This window comes from Oncorhynchus clarkii, chromosome 9 (assembly GCF_045791955.1).
Source record: "Oncorhynchus clarkii lewisi isolate Uvic-CL-2024 chromosome 9, UVic_Ocla_1.0, whole genome shotgun sequence".
NCBI classification, from domain to species: domain Eukaryota; kingdom Metazoa; phylum Chordata; class Actinopteri; order Salmoniformes; family Salmonidae; genus Oncorhynchus; species Oncorhynchus clarkii.
This window is the reverse complement of record NC_092155.1, coordinates 11,057,478-11,082,081: the sequence shown is the minus strand read 5'-3', so window position 1 is coordinate 11,082,081 and position 24,604 is coordinate 11,057,478. Positions and strand designations below refer to the sequence as shown.

The 24,604-nt window shown below is 43.5% G+C and overlaps 1 protein-coding gene across 1 annotated transcript in view; it reads right to left on the bottom strand.

Annotated features, from left to right (window-relative positions):
- LOC139417086 (actin-binding protein WASF3-like) overlaps positions 1 to 24,172 on the bottom strand; it is a 114,325-nt gene extending 90,153 nt beyond the window's left edge. The window contains exon 1 of the mRNA XM_071166334.1: positions 23,957 to 24,172. The gene's annotated coding sequence lies outside the window, so the exon portion shown is untranslated. The remainder of the gene's footprint in view (positions 1 to 23,956) is intronic.
- Positions 24,173 to 24,604: the final 432 nt, after the last annotated feature.

Sequence of the window (24,604 nt, the reverse complement as noted above, 5' to 3'; positions counted from 1 at the left end):
TGACCATATTAGAGACACATATTTCCCTCAGATTACACAGATCCACAAAGAATTCAAAAACAAACCCAATTTTGATAAACTCCCAAATCTACTGGGTGAAATAACACAGTGTGCCATCACAGCAGCATGATTTGTGACCTGTTGCCACGAGAAAAGGGCAACCAGTGAAGAACAAACACCATTGTAAATACAACCCATATTTATGTTTATTTATTTTCCCTTTTGTACTTTAACCATTTGTACATTGCTAAAACACTGTATATATATATATATATATATATATATATATATAATATTACATTTGTAATGTCTTTATTGTTTTGAAACTTCTGTATGTGTAATGTTTACTGTTAATTTGTATTGTTTATTTCACTTTTGTATATTATCTACCTCACTTGCTTTGGCAATGTTAACACATGTTTCCCATGCCAATAAAGCCCATTGAATTTCATTTAATTGAGAGAGAGAGTATGCCAGTGCGCTTTGTGTGTGAACTCCCCCTCCCTCTCTGACCCCATTTGTCAGAGACAAATAAATGTGTTGCCCTCAGCACAATCGCAACAAGTCATCCATACACACTGGCCTGGCATTCTTTCCGCTCACACAGCACGGAGCTCTCTGGGTTACAGAGATGGGTATGAGCCTTTACTCAAATCAAATGTTGTTTAGCAGATGTTATTGTGGGTGTAAGCGAAATGCTTGTGTTCCTAGCTCCAACTGTGCAGTAATATCTAACAATATACACAAACCTAAAAGTCAAATAAATATTCGGACAAACAATGTGGGAGTCCGGAGTATAAATATCTACAGTGGAAAGTATTTGCCCTCTTTCTGATTTTCTCCACATTTGCATATTTTCCGATACTGAATGTTATCAGATCTTCAACCAAATCCTAATATTAGATAAAGGGAACCTGAGTTTACAAATAACACAATAGTGTTTGGTTTTTTGCCAGGCATAGTGGAACCCATGTCGTCCAAAAAGTTATAACTTTTGACTCATCTGTCCATAGAACAATCTTCATAGATTCTTGATGATCATCTATGGGCTTTTTTTTTGGCAAACTTCAGTCAACTTTTTGGATGACATGGGTCCCAGTATTCCTGGCAAGAACCAAACACTGCAGTCCACATTCCATCTGTCTGTGAGCTGAGGCTGAAGCTTAGCTGGGTCATGCACCAAAACACAAAATCAGTTCTACATAAAAATGGCTAAAAGGCAACAAATTTGAAGTTTTGGGATGGCCTAGTCAAAGTCCAGAACTAATCCCAATTGAGATGTTGTGGCAGCACTTGAAACGAGAAGTTCATGCTTGAAAACCCACAAATGTAGCGAAGTTAAAACACTGAAAGCATTTGGTTGCAGTCATTGCAGCTAAAGGTGGTATAACCAGTTATTGTGTCACGTCTACTCCTGGTCCACCTCTCAGGCGCTTGACGTCGACAGTCTACTAACCACCGTTCCTGGCAACACATCATTACGCACACCTGGCAACCCTCATTACGCACACCTGGCAACCCTCATTATGCACACCTGGCAACCCTCATTACGCACACCTGGCAAACCTCATTAAGAACACATAGCAACCCTCATTAACACACAGCAACCCTTATTACACACACCTGGCAACCCTCATTACGCACACCTGGCAACCCTCATTAAGCACACACAGCAACCCTCATTACGCACACCTAGCAACCCTCATTACGCACACCTGTGCCCAATCAGGCACACCTGGACTGTAGAATGACGAGAAAAATATATAAATAATCAATTTTAGAATAATGCTGTTACGTAACAAAATGTGGAAAAAGTCAAGGAGTATGAATACTTTCCGTATGTGATCATATGTATAGACATTATGGACAGTATGTGTATAGTATATGTAGTATATCTAAAGAATACGTGGATAGAATAGCATATGTACAGCAATAGTTGAATTGGATGGACTTGACTAGAATACAGTACACACCGTATTGACTAGAATACAGTACACACCGTATTGACTAGGATACAGTACATACTGACGTCCTTGATTATCTTTTTCCATACTAGGCGGTGATATAGCCCGACAGGATGCTCTCAATGGTGCTTCTGTAAAAGTTTGTGGCCCGTCAGGAAATCCAGGACCCAGTTACACAGGGCGGAGTTCAGACCCAGGGCGTGAGCATAATGATGAGCTCGGATGGTACTATGGTGTTGAATGCTGAGCTGTAGTCAATAAGCTGTATTCAAACTACACTTTGAAACAAAGATAAATTACATCAATAATTCAACTAAAATGCTTAGGAGCACCTTAAATGAAATTTTGGGCAAAAAAGGCAAACTCCGCTCCATCATTCATTGAATCAGATGGCTCATTCATCACACAGCCCACTGATATTGTCAACTACTTAAATGCTTTTTTTCATTGGCAAGATTAGTAAACTTAGGTATGACATGCCAGCAACAAACGCTGACACTACACATCCCAACTATAACTGACCAAATAATGAAAGACAAGCATTGTAATTTTGAATTCTGTAAAGTAATTGTGGAAGAGGTGAAAAGATGATTGTTGTCTATCAACAATGACAAGCCATATCTTCAATTTAAGCCTACTAGAACGTGAGTGCCCTCAGGCTTGGAGGGAAGCAAAAGTTATTCCCTTACCTAAAGATAGTAAAACCTTCTTTACTGGCTCAAATAGCTGACCAATCAGCCTGTTACCAACCCTTTGTAAACTTTTGGAAAAAATAGTGTTTGATCAGGTATGTCACGCCCTGACCGTAGAGATCTTTTTATTCTCTATGTTTGGTTGGTCAGGGTGTGACTCGGGTGGGAGAATCTATGTTCTGTGTTTCTGTTTTGGCCGGGTATGGTTCTCAATCAGGGACAGCTGTCTATCGTTGTCTCTGATTGGGAATCATACTTAGGCAGCCTTTTCCCCTTTGTATTTTGTAGGTAGTTGTCTTTGTTAGTGGCCTGTATAGCCCTAGTAAGATTCACGTTCGTTTTTGTTGTTTCTTGTTTTGTTGGCGTCATTTATAATAAAGAAAAATGTACGCTCACCACGCTGCACCTTGGTCGGGTCAGTTTCAAGACGACGTTCGTGACAAGATAAAATGCTATTTTACAGTAAATAAATTGACAACAGACTTTCAGCACACTTATAAGGACATTCAACAAGCACAGCAGTTACAAAAATGACTGATGATTGGCTAAGAGAAATTGTTGATAAAAATATTGTGTGGGCTGTTTTGTTAGATTTCAGTACGGCTTTTGACATTATTGATCATAGTCTGTTGCTGGAAAAACGTTTGTGTTATGGCTTTACACCCCCTGCTATATTGTGGATAAAGAGTTACCTGTCTAACAGAACACAGAGGGTGTTCTTTAATGGAAGCCTCTCCCCAAAAAATCCAGGTAGAATCAGGAATTCCTCAGGCTCTTTACATTTTTCAATCTTTACTAATGTCATGCCATTGGCTTTTTGAGTCCTACAGGCCGTAGTTTTGTCGCATCTGGACTACTGTCCAGTCATGTGGTCAGATGCCAAAAAGAGGGACTTAGGAAAATTACAATTGGCTCAGAACAGGGCAGCACAGCTGGCCCTTGTATGGACACTGAGCTAACATTAATAATATGCATGTCAATCTCAAAGTGGAGGAGAGATTGACTTCATTTGTGCGAGGTATTGATACAGTGCCTTGCGAAAGTATTCGGCCCCCTTGAACTTTGCAACCTTTTGCCACATTTCAGGCTTCAAACATAAAGATATAAAACTGAATCAACAACAAGTGGGACACAATCATGAAGTGGAACGACATTTATTGGATATTTCAAACTTTTTTAACAAATCAAAAACTGAAAAATTGGGCGTGCAAAATTATTCAGCCCCTTTACTTTTAGTGCAGCAAACTCTCTCCAGAAGTTCAGTGAGGATCTCTGAATGATCCAATGTTGACCTAAATGACTAATGATGATAAATACAATCCACCTGTGCGTAATCAAGTCTCCGTATAAATGCACCTGCACTGTGATAGTCTCAGAGGTCCGTCAAAAGCGCAGAGAGCATCATGAAGAACAAGGAACACACCAGGCAGGTCCGAGATACTGTTGTGTAGAAGTTTAAAGCCGGATTTGGATACAAAAAGATTTCCCAAGCTTTAAGCATCCCAAGGAGCACTGTGCAAGCGATAATATTGAAATGGAAGGAGTATCAGACCACTGCAAATCTACCAAGACCTGGCCGTCCCTCTGAACTTTCAGCTCATACAAGGAGAAGACTGATCAGAGATGCAGCCAAGAGGCCCATGATCACTCTGGATGAACTGCAGAGATCTACAGCTGAGGTGGGAGACTCTGTCCATAGGACAACAATCAGTCGTATATTGCACAAATCTGGCCTTTATGGAAGAGTGGCAAGAAGAAAGCCATTTCTTAAAGAAATCCATAAAAAGTGTTGTTTAAAGTTTGCCACAAGCCACCTGGGAGACACACCAAACATGTGGAAGAAGGTGCTCTGGTCAGATGAAACCAAAATTGAACTTTTTGGCAACAATGCAAAACGTTATGTTTGGCGTAAAAGCAACACAGCTGAACACACCATCCCCACTGTCAAACATGGTGGTGGCAGCATCATGGTTTGGGCCTGCTTTTCTTCAGCAGGGACAGGGAAGATGGTTCAAATTGATGGGAAGATGGATGGAGCCAAATACAGGACCATTCTGGAAGAAAACCTGATGGAGTCTGCAAAAGACCTGAGACTGGGACGGAGATTTGTCTTCCAACAAGACAATGATCCAAAACATAAAGCAAAATCTACAATGGAATGGTTCAAAAATAAACATATCCAGGTGTTAGAATGGCCAAGTCAAAGTCCAGACCTGAATCCAATCGAGAATCTGTGGAAAGAACTGAAAACTGCTGTTCACAAATGCTCTCCATCCAACCTCACTGAGCTCGAGCTGTTTTGCAAGGAGGAATGGGAAAAAAATTCAGTCTCTCGATGTGCAAAACTGATAGAGACATACCCCAAGCGACTTGCAGCTGTAATCGCAGCAAAAGGTGGCGCTACAAATTATTAACTTAAGGGGGCTGAATAATTTTGCATGCCCAATTTTTCAGTTTTTGATTTGTTAAAAAAGTTTGAAATATCCAATAAATGTCGTTCCACTTCATGATTGTGTCCCACTTGTTGTTGATTCTTCACAAAAAAATACAGTTTTATATCTTTATGTTTGAAGCCTGAAATGTGGCAAAAGGTCGCAAAGTTCAAGGGGGCCGAATACTTTCGCAAGGCACTGTATGTTGTATGCACCGAGCTGTCTAAACTACTGGCACACAGCTTGGACACCCATGCATACCCCACAAGACATGCCACCAGAGGTCTCTTCACAATCCCCAAGTCCAGAACAGACTATGGGAGGCGCACAGTACTACATAGAGCCTTGACTACATTGAACTCTATTCCACATCAAGTAACTCATGCAAGAAGTAACATTCGATTTAAAAAACAGATAAAAATACACCTTATGGAACTGTGGGAACTGTGAAGCAATACCAACATAGGCACAGACACACAATAACGTACAAATGAATTTTGTGTTGTAGATATGCGGTAGTAGAGTAAGGGCCTGAGAGCACACACATAATATGTTGTGAAATCTGTATATGAATATATTGTAATGTTTAAGTTTGCTGGATGATCCATAATAAATACAAATACAAACAGCATTATTACATAGGCATTCCTCTTGTCCAGATGGGAGAGAGCAGTGTGCAGTGCGCTGGAGATTCCATCGTCTGTGGATCTATTGTGGCGGTATGCAAATTGAAGTGGGTCTAGGGTGTTGGCTAAGGTGGATGTTATATGATCCTTAAGTAGCCTCTCAAAGCACTTCATGTCCTACGGGGCGGGGCGATGGTCATTTAGTTCTGTTACCGTCGCTTTCTTGGGTACAGGAACAGTGGTGGGCATTGATTCCGATTGGTCAGACCAGCGCTGACTAGACCTTAGCACTTCCTGTTTTGAATTTCTGCCTATAGGAAGGGAGAAGCAGAATGGAGTCCTGATCTGTTTGCCGAAGGGAGGGCAGGGGAGGGCCTTGTAACCATCCCGGAAGGGCGGGTAACAATGGTCGAGAGTTTTGAAACGCGAGTACTACAGGTAATGTGTTGAAGGATCTTTGGTAGCGTCTTCCTCAGATTTACTTTGTTAAAGTCTCCAGGTACAATAAATGCAGCCTCAGGGTATGCGGTTTCTAGTTTGCACAATGTCCAGTATAGTTCCTTGGGAGACGTCGTGGTATCGCCTTGAGCGGGAATATGCACGGCTATGACAATAACCAAAGCGAATTCTCTAGGGAGGTAATGTGGTCAGCATTTGATTGTGAGGTATTCTAGGTCAGGTGAACAAAAGGACTTGAGTTCCTGTACGTTACCACAATCACACCATGATTAGTTAATAATGAAATATACACCTCCGCCTTTCTTCTTCCCAGAGAGTTCTTTATTCCTGTCTGCACAATGTACTGAGAACCCAGCTGGCTGTATGGACGGGGACAGTATATACGGAGAGAACCATGATTCCATGAAACAGAGTATGTTACACTCTGTTTCATGGTGTCTCTGATGTCTCTCTGGAAGGAGATCCTCACCCTGAGCTCATCTACTTTATTGTCCAGGGACTGAATGTTAGTGAGTAATACACTCGGAAGGGGTGGATGGCGTTCACACCTCCTGAGTCAGACTAAAAGTCCACTCTGAATACCTCTTCTCCGCCGATGGCCTCTTGGAGCAGCCTCTGGAATAAATTCAATCCCCTTGGGGGGTACGAACAAAGGATCCAATTCAGGAAATTCTTATTTCTAATCGAAATGCTGGTGAGTTTCCGCCACTCTGATATCCAACCGTTCTTAGTTGCATTAAGATGCTTAGGAGCTAGAAACTGAGCTGCCATGTCTATCGGCACAATCTGTAGAGTGAAGGCCTGGCTGGGAAATGGGACTGGGACTGGGACTGGGACATGGGTATTTGCCCAGTGCTGGGAAATGGGGCTAAGACAAGAACTGGGTTAGAGAAAGAGAAAGAAAGAGGGGTAAGAGCTGCGGTAGGAGCTAGTGGCAAAGGCAAGGGACTGTAGCTAGGGCAAGGTGTAGATCTGAGGGCTTAGGGAGCAGACTGAGGGGTTGTAGCAGGTTTGGAGACAAGTCATGAAACTCTGACCTAGATGGATACACCACAGACTGTAAGGCACCCTGATACCTCTCAGGATGAGCAGGATGTAGATACAAGCAAAGCATTACAGGATCGTACAGTCTATTTGTTTGCCTCTCCCAGAAGTCCAATGAGAAGGAAGGTAGAAAGGCAGGAAAGCAGGTAGCCCAGTTAAGATGTGACAGCTCAGGGAATCTCCTGCCTCCCCTCATCACATCCAGCCCAGCCCAGTCCCCTCACACACACTACCCAGTCTCCTCACTACACACTACAGTCTCCTCACTACACACTACCCAGTCTTCTCACTACACATTACAGTCCCCTCACACACACTACACTACCCAGTCTCCTCACTACACACTACACACTACCCAGTCTCCTCACTACACACTACCCAGTCTCCTCACTACACATACAGTCTCCTCACTACACACTACACACTACCCAGTCTCCTCACTACACACTACCCAGTCTCCTCACTACACACTACACACTACCCAGTCTCCTCACTATACACTACCTAGTCTCCTCACTATACACTACCCAGTCTCCTCACTACCCAGTCTCCTCACTACACACTACCCAGTGTCCTCACTATACAGTCTCCTCCCTACCCAGTCTCCTCACTACACACTATACAGTCTCCTCACTACATAGTCTCCTCACTACACATACAGTCTCCTCACTACACAGTCTCCTTACTATACACTACCCAGTCTCCTCACTACACACTACCCAGTCTCCTCACTACAAACTACCCAGTCTCTTCACTACACACTACCCAGTCTCCTTACTATACACTACCCAGTCTCCTCACTACACACTACCCAGTCTCCTCACTACACACTACCTAGTCTCCTCACTACACACTACCTAGTCTCCTCACTACACACTACCTAGTCTCCTCACTACACACTACCTAGTCTCCTCACTACACACTACCTAGTCCCCTCACTACACACTACCCAGTCTCCTCACTACACACTACCTAGTCTCCTCACTACACACTACCTAGTCTCCTCACTACACACTACCTAGTCTCCTCACTACACACTACCTAGTCTCCTCACTACACACTACCTAGTCTCCTCACTACACACTCCCCAGTCTACTCACTACACACTACCCAGTCTCCTCACTACACACTACCCAGTCTCCTCACTACCCAGTCTCCTCACTACACACTACCCAGTCTCCTCACTACACAGTCTCCTCACTACACACTACCCAGTCTCCTCACTACCCAGTCTCCTCACTATACACTACCCAGTCTCCTCACTATACACTACCCAGTCTCCTCACTACCCAGTCTCCTCACTATACACTACCCAGTCTCCTCACTACCCAGTCTCCTCACTATACAATACCCAGTCTCCTCACTACACACTACCCAGTCTCCTCACTATACACTACCCAGTCTCCTCACTACACACTACCCAGTCTCCTCACTACCCAGTCTCCTCACTACACACCACCCAGTCTCCTTACTACACACTACCCAGTCTCCTTACTATATACTACCCAGTCTCCTCACTACCCAGTCTCCTTACTATACACTACCCAGTCTCCTTGCTACACACTACCCACTACACAGTCTCCTTACTATACACTACCCAGTCTCCTTGCTACACACTACCCAGTCTCCTTGCTACACACTACCCACTACCCAGTCATTATTATGTAAAAGGTTAAACTGATCCTAGACCAGCACTCTCACTTTAAGACACTTTGAGGATAGTGGGCCAGATGTGCACCATAAAGAGTCATGTACGGTTTGGGTTTCTCTCCATAATAATTACTTAGTGTAGGAAGTGGGTAAAATGATCCTAGATCAGCCATATGATGACCATAAAAGGTCATTTGGACTGATGAAGTCAGTCTTAGACAAGGTCAGTCTAGGTCAGTCTAGAGCAGCGGTGTTCAACTCTGACCCTACGAGGTCTGGAGCCTGCTGGTTTTCTGTCCTGCCTGATCATTAATTGCACCCACCTTGGTGTCCCAGGTCTAAATCAGTCCCTGATTAGAGGGGAACAATGAAAACACAAAGTGGATCTGGCTTCCAGGTCCAGAGTTGAGTTTCAGGGGTCTAGAGTATTTCTCCATAATGGTAAAAGTTCAGATTGGAGGTTGATCAGCTGAACAGATGCTGTCCTTATATGGACTGAGATAGATGACAGAAATCTGCAGCAGATCAATGACTCTGATTGATAGATCTATAATCACATTGGACCAACACCCAGTCTTATCGATCAACGTGACGACGGACAAAGTGTGAATATCGCAGAGTAAACATATGACTGCTTCAGGCGTCCTTATGTTGGTGTGTGTGTGTGTGTATTTTTGTGTGTATGTTTGTGTGTGTACGTTTGTGTGTATGTTTGTGTGTGTATGTTTGTGTGTGTGTGTGTGTGTATGCGTGTGTGTGTGTGTGTATGTGTGTGGGTGTGTGTGTGTGTGTTTTTATGTGTGTGGGTGTGTATGTATGTGTGTGTGTGTGTGTGTGTGTATGTGTGTGTGTGTGTGTGTGTGTGTGTGTGTGTGTGTTTTTATGTGTGTGGGTGTGTGTGTGTGTGTGTGTTTATGTGTGTGGGTGTGTGTGTGTGTGTATGTGTGTGTGTGTGTGTGTGTATGTGTGTGTGTGTGTGTGTGTGTGTGTGTGTGTGTGTGTTTGTGTGCGTGTGTGTGTGTGTGTGTGTGTGTGTGTGTGTGTGTGTGTATGTGTGTGTTTGTATGTGTATTTGTATGTGTCCACCTTTGCCTGTATGCCTCTCATGCACCAAGACAAATCATGACTATAAAATAGTCTACTTTCACACAGACAGATGTCACTCACCATAGAGTGATTTCTCAGGAAACCCAGACCAAACATGACCATGGCTTTGGGTGAAGTAATGAAGTGTAAAAGGTTTTGGGTGTAATCCATAGAACAGTCATTTGGAGGAAGGACTGCTGACATATATTAGACAAGTGTATCTAAAAACATAATCATTTCTGAAATGTGGCAAATGTTTCTACATTTTGGCCTTAGCCAGGCCACCTTTAAGACTCCATAATGTTTAATCTGTAAGAGCTACAAAGCAAACATTGGTGTCATATGAAGCTTTACCTATTGCTCGGTAATATGAGTATTTTACATGAAATTATGAATATGGAAAAATATCAACATGAACATTTTAAATATACATTTTGGGATTTGTCATTTTTTTCTATATATTGTTGAGCAGTATATACTCAAATCAAATCAAATCAAATCAAATCAAATTTTATTTGTCACATACACATGGTTAGCAGATGTTAATGCGAGTGTAGCGAAATGCTTGTGCTTCTAGTTCCGACAATGCAGTAATAACAAGTAATCTAACTAACAATTCCAAAACTACTGTCTTGTACACAGTGTAAGGGGATAAAGAATATGTACATAAGGATATATGAATGAGTGATGGTACAGAGCAGCATAGGCAAGATACAGTAGATGGTATCGAGTACAGTATGTACAAATGAGATGAGTATGTAAACAAAGTGGCATAGTTTAAAGTGGCTAGTGATACATGTATTACATAAGGATACAGTCGATGATATAGAATACAGTATATACGTATGCATATGAGATGAATAATGTAGGGTAAGTAACAGTATATAAGGTAGCATTGTTTAAAGTGGCTAGTGATATATTTACATCATTTCCCATCAATTCCCATTATTAAAGTGGCTGGAGTTGAGTCAGTGTCAGTGTGTTGGCAGCAGCCACTCAGTGTTAGTGGTGGCTGTTTAACAGTCTGATGGCCTTGAGATAGAAGCTGTTTTTCAGTCTCTCGGTCCCAGCTTTGATGCACCTGTACTGACCTCGCCTTCTGGATGATAGCGGGGTGAACAGGCAGTGGCTCGGGTGGTTGATGTCCTTGATGATCTTTATGGCCTTCCTGTGACATCGGGTGGTGTAGGTGTCCTGGAGGGCAGGTAGTTTGCCCCCGGTGATGCGTTGTGCAGACCTCACTACCCTCTGGAGAGCCTTACGGTTGAGGGCGGTGCAGTTGCCATACCAGGCGGTGATACAGCCCGCCAGGATGCTCTCGATTGTGCGTGCTTTTGGTGACAAGCCGAATTTCTTCAGCCTCCTGAGGTTGAAGAGGCGCTGCTGCGCCTTCTTCACGATGCTGTCTGTGTGAGTGGACCGAGGAACTTAAAACTTGCTACCCTCTCCACTACTGTTCCATCGATGTGGATAGGGGGTGTTCCCTCTGCTGTTTCCTGAAGTCCACAATCATCTCCTTAGTTTTGTTGACGTTGAGTGTGAGGTTATTTTCCTGACACCACACTCCGAGGGCCCTCACCTCCTCCCTGTAGGCCGTCTCGTCGTTGTTGGTAATCAAGCCTACCACTGTTGTGTCGTCCGCAAACTTGATGATTGAGTTGGAGGCGTGCGTGGCCACGCAGTCGTGGGTGAACAGGGAGTACAGGAGAGGGCTCAGAACGCACCCTTGTGGGGCCCCAGTGTTGAGGATCAGCGGGGAGGAGATGTTGTTGCCTACCCTCACCACCTGGGGGCGGCCCGTCAGGAAGTCCAGTACCCAGTTGCACAGGGCGGGGTCGAGACCCAGGGTCTCGAGCTTGATGACGAGCTTGGAGGGTACTATGGTGTTGAATGCCGAGCTGTAGTCGATGAACAGCATTCTCACATAGGTATTCCTCTTGTCCAGATGGGTTAGGGCAGTGTGCAGTGTGGTTGAGATTGCATCGTCTGTGGACCTATTTGGGCGGTAAGCAAATTGGAGTGGGTCTAGGGTGTCAGGTAGGGTGGAGGTGATATGGTCCTTGACTAGTCTCTCAAAGCACTTCATGATGACGGATGTGAGTGCTACGGGACGGTAGTCGTTTAGCTCAGTTACCTTAGCTTTCTTGGGAACAGGAACAATGGTGGCCCTCTTGAAGCATGTGGGAACAGCAGACTGGTATAGGGATTGATTGAATATGTCCGTAAACACACTATATATAAGGGCATGTCAAAGTTCCAGAATGGGATCTCTGCTAGTTTTAAAAAGCATGGCCCATTTTATGACATAGTAGGCAATATAACCAATCACAGCCCTCCTTTTACTTGTATCATTGCACATCCTACAAATCACCAGCAGAGGGCGACCATTTTGAATCCATTTTCATATTCACTCTGTTGGTAATGTTTACAAATTGGATCATAACTTTGAAACTAGCAGAGATTCCATTCTGGAACTTGTACATGCCCTCATAGAGTATATTATGTTCAACAACACACTGAAAAGATTGCCAAATAAAAAAAAAATGAATATTTTCAATATTTGTAAATTCATGTAAAAAAAAATAAAATTGAAATCTAAATACAACTCATATTAAAGAGCAAACGGTAAAGCACGTTTGCTTTGTAGTTCTTACAGATTAAACATTATGGAGTCTTAAAGGAGGCGTGGCTAAGGCCGTAATGTAAATACTCCAACTATGATAAGTTATTTCTCATTTGCACTTTTAGGTACTCATCAGATATATGTCAACAGTCCTCCCTCCAAAGGATTACTCTATGGATTACATGTCATTTAAAGCCCCAAAACCACAGGCTTTATTTGTTCTGGTTCTGTGAGTATTCCCTTTATAACTCGTTCATCCTGGATGCCATTGTCCTCAGCCTTTAACCTCACTGTTATGTTTAACCTCACCTTATTCAGTGCATTCAGAAAGTACTCAGACCCCTTGACTTTTTCCACATTTTGTTAAGTTACAGCCTTATTCATCAATCTACAAACAATACCCCATAAGGACAAAGCAAAAACAGATTTTTTTGGGAAGAAGTTTGGAACCACCAAGAATCTTCCTAGAGCTGGCTGCTCAGCCAAACTGAGAAATCTGGGGAGAAGGGCCTTGGTCAGAGAGGTGACCAAGAACCCTATGGTCACTCTGACAGAGCTCCAGAGCTTCTCTGTGGAAATGGGAGAACCTTCCAGAAGAACAACCATCTCTGCATCACTTCACCGATCAGGCCTTTACGGTAGAGTGGCCAGACTGAAGCCACTCCTCAGCAAAAGGCACATGACAGCCCGCTTGGAGTTTTCCAAAAGACACCTAAAGGACTCTCAGACCATGAGAAACAAGATTCTCTGGTCTGATGAAACCAAGATTGAACTCTTTGGCATGAATGCCAAGCGTCGCGTCTGGAGGAAACCTGTCACCATCCCTACAGTGAAGCATGGTGATGGCAGCATCATGATGTGGGGATGTTTTTCAGCGGCAGGGACTGGGAGACTAGTCAGGATTGAGGTAAAACATTTACGGAGCAAAGTACAGAGAGATCCTTGATGAAAACCTGCTCCAGAGCGCTCAGGACCTCAGACTGGGGTGAAGGTTAACTTGCCAACATGACAAATATCCTAAGCACACAGCCAAGACAACACAGGAGTGGCTTCGGGACAAGTCTCTGAATGTCCTTAAGTGGCCCAGCCAGAGCCCGGACTTGAACATCTCTGGAGAGACCTGAAAATAGCTATGCAGCGACACTCCCCATCCAACCTGACAGAGCTTGAGAGGATGTGCAGAGAAGAGAGAGGATGTGCAGAGAAGAATGGGAGAAACTCCCCAAATACAGGTATGCCAAGCTTGTAGCGTCATACCCAAGAAGGCTTGAGGCTGTAATCACTGCCAAAGGTGCTTCAACAAAGTACTGAGTAAAGGATCTGAATACTTATGTAAATGTGATATCTTTTTATTTGTATTTACATTTGCAAAAAGTTCTAAAAACCTGGTTTTGCTTTCTCATTATGGAGTATTGTGATGTCATTATGGGGTATTGTGATGTCATTATGGGGTATTGTGATGTCATTATGGGGTATTGTGATGTCATTATGGGGTATTGTGATGTCATTATGGGGTATTGTACATAGGTTGATGAGGGAAAAAACTGTTTCATCCATTTTAGAATAAGGCTGTAATGTAACAAAATCTGGAAAAATTCAAAAATCCTAAAATGACATACCCAAATCTAACTGCCTGTAACTCAGGACCTGAAGCAAGGATATGCATATTCTTGATACCATTTGAAAGGAAACACTGAAGTTTGTGGAAATGCGAAATGAATGTATGAAAATATAACACATTATAACACAAAATACAAAGATAAAAACAATAGTTTTTTTGTATTTCTTTTGAACCATCATATTTGAAATGCAAGAGAAAGGCCATACAATCTATTATTCCATCCCAGGCTCAATTTAGATTTTGACCACTATATGGCAGCAGTGTATGTGCTACGTTTTAGACTGATGCAATGAACCATTGCATATCTGTTCAAAATGTTGTATCAAGACTGCCCAAATGCGCCTAATTGGTTTATTAACAACTTTTCATGTTCAAAATGGTGCACTCTCCTCAAACAATAGCATGCTATTCTTTCACTGTAATAGCTACTGTAAATTGGACAGTGCAGTTAGATTAACAAGAATTAAAGCTTTCTTCCCATATCAGATATGTCAATGTCCTGGTAAATGTTCTTGTTACTTACAACCTCATGTTAATCACATTAGCCTACGTTAGTTCAACCGTCCCTCAGGGGATCCACTGATCCTGTAGAGGTTTTAATTAATGGGAAGCTATAGTGTTTTTGTGATGATATTGGTACTGTTAATAGGAAGCTATAGTGTATCTGTGGTGATATTGGCACTGTTAATAGGAAGCTATAGTGTATTTGTGGTGATATTGGTACTGTTAGTAGGAAGCTATAGTGTATTTGTGGTGATATGTGTTTGTCTTATCTAGCTACCTCAAAATGGCACTCCAGTCTCCTTTTCACCTTAAATAACACCTCATTTACAGTCAAAAGCTAGATTTTCCTTTGTTTTATATATATTTCCACACTAGGACGTCTGGAATAACACATTGAAACTGTGAAAATATGATAATGCCCTTTTAGTGTAAGACCTGTTTGAAAAGAACACCTGACAGACAAATAACAAATAGAGTTCCAAACCTCTCAGCCAATAACAGCTCGTTTTTAGTTTCCCCCGCCCCACTCAGACCACTCCCAGACAGTCAGAGCAAAATCCTCGCTTGGAAATAGCTTTTCGCTAAGAAGCTATTTTTTTTGCTTTTTTACTATTTGAATTGAAAACAATCACAGTAAAAAGTACTTCATTGTTAACCAGTAACGATTTGAAACTCAGATAAAAATGGCAGCTTTGGACCTTTAACAAAAGGCACATCTCAACAGGTTGTCCAGATAAGTCATGACATCTTTCCTCGTTTGTTCTCTATGGCTCCTCTATTGTTCCTCGGGAAAGGGGGAAGGCTGATGACATCACAAATTCCCATCAGACCAATGCCTTGACTCCTTAGCTTTTCCTGTATTTATACTTGGGATAGAGTAAAACGTTCAACAATCCCTGGAGGATCTTTAAAGGGAATGATTAGTGATAACAGTGTCTGCTAAATGGCTAAAATGGTGATGTATTTACAGTGTAGGTGCAGATAACTTCTTTATACCTCTGTATTAACACTGTCTGAGCTTATGTTATTATCATGTACATTGATGCATTTAAAATAGGGACCAACCAGTTGTACAGTTGATACCTGATTCAAGCTTCCCCCCAACAGATATCCATGTCCCTTTTCCTGATGAAACGATGGAAAAAAGACAAGTACTCCATAGTACTCCATAGTACTCCATAGTACTCAATAGGGGGCAAGAATACAGTTACCCTGCGGTCAGAGTCTGAAAAATACATGATTTTTCCTGGCCAGGGTTCTAAAAGTAAAGGTTTAGTTCTGGAACAGAACATTGGATCACAGAGCACTTCTGGAATTTTCATCACGCTGGACTACAAACACACAGGCTAAATATTATCTTGGCAACTGCTAAGTACTGAATGGTTACTGAGAGAGAAAGAGAGCAGGGAGGTAGAGAGAGACAGACAGAGAGAGAGACAGAGAGAGAGAGACAGAGAGACAGAGAGAGACAGAGAGAGAGACAGAGAGGGAGACAGAGAGACAGAGAGAGAGACAGAGAGACAGAGAGAGAGAGAGACAGAGAGAGATAGAGAGAGACAGAGAGGGATACAGAGACAGAGAGGGAGACAGAGAGGGAGACAGAGAGAGAGACAGAGACAGAGAGGGAGACAGAAAGGGAGACACAGAGAGGGAGACACAGAGAGAGAGACAGAGAGGGAGACAGAGAGGGAGACAGAGAGGGAGACATAGAGGGAGACATAGAGGGAGACAGAGAGAGACACAGAGAGAGACAGAGAGAGTCACAGAGAGAGACGGAGAGAGAGACAGAGAGGGAGACAGAGAGGGAGACAGACAGGGAGACACAGAGACAGACAGTGAGGGAGACACAGAGAGAGAGACAGAGAGGGAGACAGAGAGGGAGACAGAGAGGGAGACAGAAAGGGAGACAGAAAGGGAGACAGAGAAAGAGACAGAGAGGTAGACAGAGGTCCAATATTTCCGGGATGGGGATCAGGTGATGTCAGAGTTGGACGGAGAGTCGGCCTGGTCCTCTTACGTCCTCTGTCAGCAATGCTCCTATCAGACGAAGTGGATGCTAAGCTACATGGCTGTTTTGCTAGCATTGACTAGAATATTTTCCGGGTTTCATCTGATAACATTGAGGAGTTTACCACATCAGTCACCGGCTTCATTAGAAAGTGCATCAACGACCTCATTCCCACAGTGACCGTACGTACATACATACCCCAACCAGCAGAAATGGATTAAAGGCAACATCCACACTGAGCTAAAGGCTGGAGCTGCCACTTTTAAGAAGCGGGACACTAATCTGGACGATTATAAGATAAATCTCGCTACGACCTCCGACGAGCCATCAAACATGCAAAGCATCAATACAGGACTAAGATCAAATCCTACTACTCGATGGGTGCAAAGGGAATGCAAAGGGAAGCCAGCCGCGAACTGCCTAGCAATGCAAGACTACCAGACGAGCTAAATACCTTCTATGCTCACTTTGAGGCAAGCAACACTGAACCATGCATGAGAGCACCATGACTTCCGGCGCCGACAGAGATGGCCGCCTCGCTTCGCGTTCCTAGGAAACTATGCAGTTTTTTGTTTTTTTACGTGTTATTTCTTACATTAGTACCCCAGGTCATCTTAGGTTTCATTACATTCATTACATACAGTCGAGAAGAACTACTGAATATAAGATCAGCATCAACTCACCATCAGTACGACCAAGAATATGTTTTTCGCGACGCGGATCCTGTGTTCTGCCTTACAAACAGGACAACGGAGTGGATCCTATGCAGCGACCCAAAAAAACGACTCCGAAAGAGAGGGAAACGAGGCGGTCTACTGGTCAGACTCCGGAGACGGGCACAGCGCGCACCACTCCCTAGCATTCTTCTTGCCAATGTCCAGTCTCTTGACAACAAGGTTGATGAAATCCGAGCAAGGGTAGCATTCCAGAGGGACATCAGAGACTGTAACGTTCTTTGCTTCACGGAAACGTGGCTTACTGGAGAGACGCAATCCGAAGCGGTGCAGCCAACAGGTTTCTCCACGCATCGCGCAGACAGGAAAAAACATCTTAAGGCGTATGCCTTATGACTAACGTGACATGGTGCGATGAAAGAAACATACAGGAACTCAAATCCTTCTGTTCACCTGATTTAGAATTCCTCACAATCAAATGTAGACCGCATTATCTACCAAGAGAATTCTCTTCGATTATAATCACAGCCGTATATATCCCCCCCCAAGCAGACACATCGATGGCTCTGAACGAACTTTATTTAACTCTCTGCAAACTGGAAACAATTTATCCGGAGGCTGCATTCATTGTAGCTGGGGATTTTAACAAGGCTAATCTGAAAACAAGACTCCCCAAATTTTATCAGCATATCGATTGCGCAACCAGGGGAGGAAAGACCTTGGACCATTGTTACTCTAACTTCCGCGACGCATATAAGGCCCTGCCCCGCCCCCCTTTCGGAAAAGCTGACCACGACTCCATTTTGTTGATCCCTGCCTACAGACAGAAACTAAAACAAGAGGCTCCCACGCTGAGGTCTGTCCAACGCTGGTCCGACCAAGCTGACTCCACACTCCAAGACTGCTTCCATCACGTGGACTGGGAGATGTTTCGTATTGCGTCAGATAACAACATTGACGAATACGCTGATTCGGTGTGCGAGTTCATTAGAACGTGCGTTGAAGATGTCGTTCCCATAGCAACGATTAAAACATTCCCTAACCAGAAACCGTGGATTGATGGCAGCATTCGTGTGGAACTGAAAGCGCGAACCACTGCTTTTAATCAGGGCAAGGTGTCTGGTAACATGACCGAATACAAACAGTGCAGCTATTCCCTCCGCAAGGCTATCAAACAAGCTAAGCGCCAGTACAGAGACAAAGTAGAATCTCAATTCAACGGCTCAGACACAAGAGGCATGTGGCAGGGTCTACAGTCAATCACGGACTACAGGAAGAAACCCAGCCCAGTCACGGACCAGGATGTCTTGCTCCCAGGCAGACTAAATAACTTTTTTGCCCGCTTTGAGGACAATACAGTGCCACTGACACGGCCTGCAACGAAAACATGCGGTCTCTCCTTCACTGCAGCCGAGGTGAGTAAGACATTTAAACGTGTTAACCCTCGCAAGGCTGCAGGCCCAGATGGCATCCCCAGCCGCGCCCTCAGAGCATGCGCAGACCAGCTGGCCGGTGTGTTTACGGACATATTCAATCAATCCCTATACCAGTCTGCTGTTCCCACATGCTTCAAGAGGGCCACCATTGTTCCTGTTCCCAAGAAAGCTAAGGTAACTGAGCTAAATGACTACCGCCCCGTAGCACTCACATCCGTCATCATGAAGTGCTTTGAGAGACTAGTCAAGGACCATATCACCTCCACCCTACCTGACACCCTAGACCCACTCCAATTTGCTTACCGCCCAAATAGGTCCACAGACGATGCAATCTCAACCACACTGCACACTGCCCTAACCCATCTGGACAAGAGGAATACCTATGTGAGAATGCTGTTCATCGACTACAGCTCGGCATTCAACACCATAGTACCCTCCAAGCTCGTCATCAAGCTCGAGACCCTGGGTCTCGACCCCGCCCTGTGCAACTGGGTACTGGACTTCCTGACGGGCCGCCCCCAGGTGGTGAGGGTAGGCAACAACATCTCCTCCCCGCTGATCCTCAACACTGGGGCCCCACAAGGTTGCGTTCTGAGCCCTCTCCTGTACTCCCTGTTCACCCACGACTGCGTGGCCACGCACGCCTCCAACTCAATCATCAAGTTTGCGGACGACACAACAGTGGTAGGCTTGATTACCAACAACGATGAGACGGCCTACAGGGAGGAGGTGAGGGCCCTCGGAGTGTGGTGTCAGGAAAACAACCTCACACTCAACGTCAACAAAACTAAGGAGATGATTGTGGACTTCAGGAAACAGCAGAGGGAACACCCCCCTATCCACATCGATGGAACAGTAGTGGAGAGGGTAGCAAGTTTTAAGTTCCTCGGCATACACATCACAGACAAACTGAATTGGTCCACTCACACAGACAGCATCGTGAAGAAGGCGCAGCAGCGCCTCTTCAACCTCAGGAGGCTGAAGAAATTCGGCTTGTCACCAAAAGCACTCACAAACTTCTACAGATGCACAATCGAGAGCATCCTGGCGGGCTGTATCACCGCCTGGTATGGCAACTGCACCGCCCTCAACCGTAAGGCTCTCCAGAGGGTAGTGAGGTCTGCACAACGCATCACCGGGGGCAAACTACCTGCCCTCCAGGACACCTACACCACCCGATGTCACAGGAAGGCCATAAAGATCATCAAGGACATCAACCACCCGAGCCACTGCCTGTTCACCCCGCTATCATCCAGAAGGCGAGGTCAGTACAGGTGCATCAAAGCTGGGACCGAGAGACTGAAAAACAGCTTCTATCTCAAGGCCATCAGACTGTTAAACAGCCACCACTAACACTGAGTGGCTGCTGCCAACACACTGACACTGACTCAACTCCAGCCACTTTAATAATGGGAATTGATGGGAAATTATGTAAATATATCACTAGCCACTTTAAACAATGCTACCTTATATAAATGTTACTTACCCTACATTATTCATCTCATACGCATACGTATATACTGTACTCTATATCATCGACGGTATCCTTATGTAATACATGTATCACTAGCCACTTTATACTATACTATGCCACTTTGTTTACATACTCATCTCATTTGTACATACTGTACCCGATACCATCTACTGTATCTTGCCTATGCTGCTCTGTACCATCACTCATTCATATATCCTTATGTACATATTCTTTATCCCCTTACACTGTGTACAAGACAGTAGTTTTGGAATTGTTAGTTAGATTACTTGTTATTACTGCATTGTCGGAACTAGAAGCACAAGCATTTCGCTACACTCGCATTAACATCTGCTAACCATGTGTATGTGACAAATAAAATTTGATTTGATTTGATTTGATTTGCTCTGGATGACTGTGTGATCTTGCTATACATAGCCGATGTACCCCTACCTGCACATACTGTAGCTACCGCAACTACCTCGTACCCTACCTGGACATACTGTAACTACCACAACTACCTTGTACCCTACCTGCACATACTGTAGCTACCGCAACTACCTCGTACCCTACCTGCACATACTGTAACTACCACAACTACCTCGTACCCTACCTGCACATACTGTAATGACCACAACTCCCTCGTACCCTACCTACACATACTGTAACTGCACAACTCCCTCGTACCCTACCTGCACATACTGTAACTACCACAACTATCTCGTACCCTACCTACACATACTGTAACTACCGCAACTACCTCGTACCCTACCTACACATACTGTAGCTACCACAACTCCCTCGTACCCTACCTGGACATACTGTAACTACCACAACTACCTTGTACCCTACCTGCACATACTGTAGCTACCACAACTACCTTGTACCCTACCTGCACATACTGTAACTACCACAACTACCTCGTACCCTACCTGCACATACTGTAACTACCACAACTCACTACCTTGTACCCTACCTGCACATACTGTAACTACCACAACTACCTTGTACCCTACCTACACATACTGTAACTACCACAACTACCTTGTACCCTACCTACACATACTGTAACTACCACAACTACCTTGTACCCTACCTGCACATACTGTAACTACCACAACTACCTTGTACCCTACCTACACATACTGTAACTACCACAACTACCTTGTACCCCTACCCCTGCAAAACCTGGATATAACCATATTATTTTTTTACTACTCATTATTCAATGTGTATTTATCCCTCATGTCACTATTTAAATGTTTTATATATAAATCTTAAACTCTGTATTGTTGGAAAAGGACACATAAGTAAGCATTTCACTGTTAGCCTACATCTGTTATTTACAAAGCATGTGACAAATACAATATGATTGGATTCAGACTGCCTACTACTACTCTTCTCTCTCTCTCTGTCTCTGTCTCTCTCTCTGTCTCTCTCTCTCATCCCACTCCCTCTGTCTCTCTTCATCTTTCTTTCTCTCTCTCTCTCTCTCTCCCTCTCCCTCTCTTCATCTTTGTCTCTCTCTCTATCTCTCTCTCTCTCTCTCTCTCTCTCTCTCTCACCCCTCTCTCTCTGTGTATACAGTTCTACAAAGGCCTAACATCATAAAACATTCAGTTCATCCATTTAAAATGAGAAATTTGCTCCAATCAATAATGACACGACTGTTTGATCACTGTCTTCAACTGTTACATGTTTAATACTGTAACCAAAGACATCTTTTCAACCTCTTGTACTCACTATCCACTAATCCAGATCTTTAAGCTCCAAGTCAAGTTTAAGTGCTGTCTCGGCAGCCTACAAAACGACTGAGATAATATCTAGCAGTTTGAATGTCCTTTCCCTCAAGCAAAGTATATTGTAACTAACCTGTAATAACAAAATTACAATATGGCATTAATTTACACACATAATATACAAGATCTTGAAAAAGGTTATTCAAAGTTTTTTCAAGAGAAGCAACCAACAAAACTCTAAGCCAAATATTTCAAAACACTGGTAACACAATAACAACATTGAAAAGAAAAGTACAACGTACAGCACAAAAAAACATTATTCTACAACAGAATGTTTGACACTATTGTGAAAACTTGACTTTGACAGTGCGAGATAACAACAGCAGTAGTGACCGGTATATGGTTGTTGACTCATTGTCTATGGGCCTGACACTAGCAAGAATAATCTGTTACACTAGACTAAACCAATGATGTACAGTATATAAACCCTAGATAAACCCAGGGGCATTGCATTGAAGCCACCATGCAGCCATCTTGGTACTCCTCCTCCATTGTAATTGTTTTTTTTTTTATGTCTACTTCATTTTTGCCACATTTGTTCTATTACAAACACCTTAATGCATACTGTTCAATTATATTATGTGAGATAAACAACAAAACAATTCAATAATATAGAAAAACATTTTCCTTAAAGAATATTTTTTCAGAGTGTACTAATGTTACTGTCCGCACTACAAAAAAATATATACATAAATACATATTTTAGTGAAATATTGTAGAATTCTGTTTTCACGGTAGGTAGTCTAGTGGTTAAGAGCATTGGGCCAGTATCCAAAAGGTTGCTGTGTCAAATCCCAGAGCTGACTTGATGAGAAAAATCTGTCAAGGTGCCCTTGAGCAAGGCACTTAACCGTAATTGGTCCTGTAAGTAGCTCTGGATAAGAGCATCTGCTAAATGACTACACTGTAATGCATGAAGGACTGCTCCAACTGGGGAGAGCCAATATGGCCAACCAGTGTCTTCAAAGCCTCCCAATGGTCAATACTTGCGTCAGCAATCTAGGGTTTATATATATATCATTGGAATAAACCCTAGAACCAAGTCGCCAACTGGGCACACACTGGTTCAATCAATGTTGTTTCCACAAATTACATTGAACCAACATGGAATAGAAGTTGTATTGATGTCTGTGCTCAGTGGGGGGTGAAACACTGATAGTCACTGCTTGTCTAAATCCCAAATGGAATCCTATTCCCTATATAGTGTTCTACTTTTGACAAGAGCCCTATGCTTCCTGGTTAAAAGTAGTGTACTATATAGTGAATAGGGTCCCATTTTGGACACAACCCTAGTTCCTGAGTGGCTCCCTGAGAGGCGCAGTGGTCTAAGGCACTGCATCTCAGCGTTAGAGGCGTCACACCAGACATAGGTACGATTCCAGGCTGTATCACAACCAGCCGTTACATTACTAGTCTGTTCTAGGCTAAAACGATGGCCAGTTGTTTCGCATAGGCAAACTGTCAATTCCACATACTACAAAAATATCCTAGAGCTATCTATCTATATAGGCAGCCACGATCAATACATCAATTTAGATAGGAAGATAACCCGAACAGAGCTTTCGTGTCGATTTACATTTACAAGTATCAATCAGTGTAAATAGGCGAAAAAGAACGTGTCAATCAAACGATAATCGGTTTCGGATTATGCTTGTTTGAGTTCATTGCATGATGAATCTGTAATGTATACATTTTCTCACGGGAAGTGCTACTGCTCCTTGGCAAAGCGAATGATACATCCACGCTTACTAATGCATGACGACCATAATAACAACGTGCTATTCCCCTGTTGTTGCTGCTGCTAACGTTAAACTCACTATTTCCCCCCGTCCGTTACAAATGACAAGCAAAGCGGGATTTAACTCACCAATGTAGCTTCTCTTTCTTATTTTTGTAGATTTTTCTGTCCTGTCTGGATTTCATATCCACGGGTCCATAACAGCGGAGGAACAGCCGCCCAGATTCGGCTGATGATGGGAGAAACAGGGACGGAGGGATGGATGGAGAGGAAATGAGGAGGAAGGAGCCTTTGATGTAAGGATATCTGGGTCCCCAACTCTTGCCCAGTCGGTGTGTTGTTACGTTACCAAGGCAGCGTCGACCCTTCAGCCCTGTAGTGCGAGCTGCAGCAGATTCCAGACATGTTAGTGCGCATGCGCTTCACCGAAAAACAGCGAGACACGTTATAATAACCTCGATCGAAATAAGCAAGATGTTTCACGCGCTCCCTGCCTCTCTCGCTGTTTTGTTTTACTGTACAGTGATGAGGAATAGGCTAAATATGTGTGTGTTCTTCCGTAGGTTTATTTAGGAGGAAGCATGTAGAGCAAGCATGCACACGCTTCACTGTGTAGGGCTGAAGACAGCAGCCTATCTATACGACTCTATAAGGTTCAGCATCGGCTTGGTGCTATAGGTCGTTGTTCCTTTCTTTACTTATTCACATAGGCGTATTACTGCCACATATTTGTAACATACCGGTAGGCTGGACTGTAAAGGATTGGAATTGGAACGA